This window comes from Elephantulus edwardii, unplaced genomic scaffold (assembly GCF_000299155.1).
Source record: "Elephantulus edwardii isolate Elephantulus edwardi_28Jun2011 unplaced genomic scaffold, EleEdw1.0 scaffold00046, whole genome shotgun sequence".
NCBI lineage: Eukaryota > Metazoa > Chordata > Mammalia > Macroscelidea > Macroscelididae > Elephantulus > Elephantulus edwardii.
This window is the reverse complement of record NW_006399796.1, coordinates 15,562,391-15,567,069: the sequence shown is the minus strand read 5'-3', so window position 1 is coordinate 15,567,069 and position 4,679 is coordinate 15,562,391.

The following is a 4,679-nucleotide window of genomic DNA, read 5'->3' as shown; positions in this document are numbered from 1 at the left end:
TTGCTAAAAGAACAAACAAATCTTTATTGGGTGAAGTAAAACCAGGATATTACTTGGAGGCAACAGTGGCAAAACTTCAGTACTTGGAAAAAGACATCATGCTGGGAAAACTGGAGAGTCAGAAGAACAGAGGAAGACCTTCACAAGATGGATCATTACAGTGATTGTAACAATGAGATTGAGCATGTAGATTATGAGGATGGTGTAGGATAGTTAGGGCAAAGTTCAGATCTGTTGTTCATAGGGTGGCTATGAGTCTTAATTGACTCAATGACACATAAAAATAACATCAGTAATTTAGTAAAATAATAATCTTGAAATAAATTGTTTATGAAGACTACAATTGCCATAGAATAGACTTGACTCAGGTTGATTCCATCAATGTCAAATTAAAATAGTGCTTCAAAGGTTTCTATTGTTTTAAAAATAATTTAACTTTGTTGTTGAAAATAAACATAGCAAATATGTACGTTGAATCGACTTTCCACTTGTTTGGTGGAAATGAAGTCCACATGGTGATTATTACATTTTAGAATTGTCATTCTCTTTTTCTGAGTTAGTCCTCCTCTGTTAACATAAACTTTCTGAGATTCCTTTCTACTCTTTCTTATTGGTGTTGTAAATTTGAAAGGTAGATAATCACATTTCTATCCAATGTCTGACTGCAACCTCTCAAGAGACCCTGTGCTATTTCCAAATTCATCATCCACAGAAACTGTGAAAGATAATAATTACATTTATTTAATATACATGTATCATATTATTCTCTCTCCTTTTTTGCATTGGTTATCATTAGATCCTCCCTCAAAATGCTAAACAGCAACAGTAATGAAAGCAAGTTTATTTCATTTCTAACATCAGTAGTCATTTTTACTATGTTTAACAATAAATATATTTGCTCTTTGCTAACAGTAACCTATATCAGTTAGAGAAGTGCTTGCCTGGTTGCAAGATTTATTAATTATTTGTTTTCAATCAGGAACAATTATTATATTTTAACAAATATAATTTTGCTCATATTTAAATTTTATGAGTTGTCTCCTCCTTTGATGTATTTATTAAGTATATTACATTAATATTTTTCCTAATATTCAGTAATACATCAATGATAGTTCCATAAACATTTGAGATTGTTGCATTTTCTTGGTGAAATTATCCTTTTTAATTATTAAAACTTCTTTTTACCTATAGTAATAATTCTTATCTTAATGTCTACTATTCTGGACAAAATTATGTTCTTCTAAATATGTATTGAAATGGTCAACTGATCTTTGAAATGGAGATAAAATCAATTAAATGAGAAAATACAATATTTTAAACAAATGGTGCTGGCAAAATTGGAAACATTTCGCAGAATATGGACACAAGATCCACACCTCCCACCATATACAATAATCAAGTCAGGCTAGAGTATAATTATGCATCATAATAAAAATAGAAACAAATCTAGAGGCCCTTATCTATGGCATGAGCAGACTTGGAAATCATAACCAAAAATTCACAACCAGAAGAGAATAAAGTAGATAAAGGATCCTTCTAAAAATCAAATTGGGTGGACTTGTGGCCATTAAAAAACTTCTCCAATAGGGTAAAAAGGAAGCCTATAGACTGGGGAAAAATATTTCACAATGACATATATCTGAAAAAGGACTTACAGTGTTAGCCTAAAATAGTTGACTTTTTATTAGCCATTACAGTTAGCCTCCTCAGGTCTCCAGCTACCTTAACTGCAGGTGCATGGTCTTGCAAATAACTAACAGCTGTGGGAATAGGATAAGAGAAAAAGTGCCTACTAAACTGGAGAACAAGGCTTGAGGTGGGCAGGAATTACGGGGACAAGACTTGAGGGAGACTGGAGCAAAAGCCTGGTGAAAGAATATGTGGCATTGCTGTGGAGAAACTGAAGCAAGATGTAAGCAGAGGAGCCCAAGTTAAAGACCACAGTTAAAGGCTTTTGCTTTTCTTGCTGGATGCTTGAAGATGAAGCTGACTTAAAACTGCTCTGAGGCAAACTTGCTGGATAATTTGGATTTGAATGCTGGACTGAAACCAGAACCTGGACTAATTGAGGAATTGTTCCTTGGAACTTGGGATAAGACTTGGATTTGTTTTGGGTGATACTGTTTGCCACCCCTACTTTCCAACTTACTTCCCTAATAAAGCCCATCCTCAGTACCACAACTGTGTGCCTGTGAGTCAGCAATGACTAAACTAACCTCTTGCTGTTGGTGTGGCTCTAGAAGTACTATGGGGTTAAGTTACAGACTCTTTCTGCTCCGATGTAGTAAGGGGCTGTGCTTACTCCCTCTGGCCTTTTCCATGAGACACTCACAGCCCTCTGCCTCAATTTCCTATTTACTCCTTTTTAGACAGTATTCACCTAAAATTTGTAGAACACTCTGATACTTCAACAACAAAAAAAGGACAAAAACCCATTCACAAATGGGCAGAAGATATGGAAAGATTCTTTCCTAAAGAAGATATCTAGACAGCCAACAAACACATGATGAAATGTTCAAAATCACTAGCTATCAGAGAAGCTCAAATCAAAACAATAGTAAGATGTATCTCACCCCAGCAACAATAACAAAGTTCAAAAAGGCAGGAAACAACAATTCCTAGTGAGGATGCAGAGAGACAGGAACTTTCATATACTCCTGGTGGGAATGTAAAATGACACAAGCATTATGGAAGGCAGTCTGCTGCTTCCACAGAACATTGAAAATAGAAATAGCATTTGATCCAGCTATTTCACTACTGGTTTTTCTTATTGTTGTTAGATGCAAAGTAATCAAGTATGATTCATAACAACTCTATTAGCAACAAATATGAACCATTCTTGTCCTGTGTCATCCTCACAATCTCCAACACTCTCAATATCATTGCTACAGTCACTGTGCCAATCCACCTGTTTGAGGTGAAACACATACTGTTACCGGTGTTGTTGTGTACCACTGAGTTAAAATCAACCTATAGCTTACCCTCTGGTGAGTTTTAGAGGCAGTTAAAAGCACAGGAGGAGATTGCTCATCCTTCTCTCATGGAGCAGCTGGTGGGATTTGAACCACATGCCTTTTGGATTGCACCATAACTTCTTGCCACTAGGTCACCAGAGCTCAGACCCTAAAAAATCAGAGCTACTATGTTTATGCCTACCTATGTTTATTGAAGCATCATGAACAATAGCAAAGAGATGGAAGGAGTCTACGTGCCTATCAACAAACAAATGGTTAAAGGAACTGTAGTAAATCCACATAATGGAGTACTATGCAGCACTTAAAAACAATGAACTTGTGAAACACTATACAACATTGATGAAGCTGGAAGATAATATGCTAAGTAGAATATCTCATTCACAAAAGCACAAATAATCTATAATACAGCTGTTATAAAAATAGGATTGTTACCAGGGAAGAATGGGAAAAGGAGAGCAGAAGTGTAAGAAAGGATGCAATAGACAATCTCTGTGCTACAATAGATAAAAGGAAGTTCAATATGAAATGCATAGACAATAAGTTAGTGCAATTAATAATCTGGAACAGGATATACACTACATATTAAATGAGATGAAGTGGGGAAGAAAAGAGGAAAGTAAAGTAGAGAAGATGGGTGAAGGCACACAGTAAGAGTTTACTTGAACATTGTAAAAATTAATTGCAACAGTCAATGGTAATTAATGTCCATAAATTATTTCTGAAGAAAACAAATGTAATTTGTAAACTCTCACTCAAATGAAAAGAAAGATTTTTTTTTAAGATGACTAAAATTTTTTTTAAAAATTTATTTCTTGAACTTCTAACTATTATTCTGGTGCATAATATCCTACCAGAAGTTGAAGTGAAGCTTAAAAGAGGCAATAGCACAAGGAATATCTTTGTTGGTATCAGATGGATTCTGGATGAAAGAAAAGCAAAGGTGTTTCACTGTGTGGATCAAAAGAAATTTTGGCTAACATTGAGAAGAATGGGAATCCCAGAACACTTAACTGTGCTCATGTGAAATCTTTACTTTGATCAAGAGGCTGTTGTCCAAACAGAGCAAAGGAACACTACATATTTTAAAATCTGTTCAGGGTTGTATCCTTTCTCCACACCTATTTAAGCTGTATGCGGAGTAAATCATTCAAAATGTTACTCTACGAAGAAGAACGTGACATCAGGATTGGGGAAAGGCTCATCAACAACCTGAATTATGCAGATGAAACAACCTTGCTTGCTGAAAGTGAGAGGACTTTTAAGTGCTTGCTGTAGAATATCAGATTACAGCCTTCAATATGGATCACATCTCAGCATCAAGAAAGCAAAAATTCTCACCAGTGAACTGATAAGCAGCATCATGAGAGATAGAAAAAAGAGTGAATTTGTCAATGAATTTATCTTACTTGGATTTATAATCAACACCCTTGATACTAGCAATCAGGAGATCAGGAGACATTGCATTGGGAAAGACTGAAGACAGGGCTTTTTCCAAATTATTTAGGAACAATGATGTTATTTTGAGGAATGAGGCTTGTTATTTTGGTGTCGGAGTTTTCCATTAAGTTGGAACCGACTCATACCTGACCCTTCCGCAGGTTTTCAGAGGCAGTTAATCACACGGGAAGAGATTGTCCAGCCTTCTCTCATGGAGCATCTGGTGGAACCATGTGCCTCTGGGATTGCAGAGCAGGTTCTTTTTTT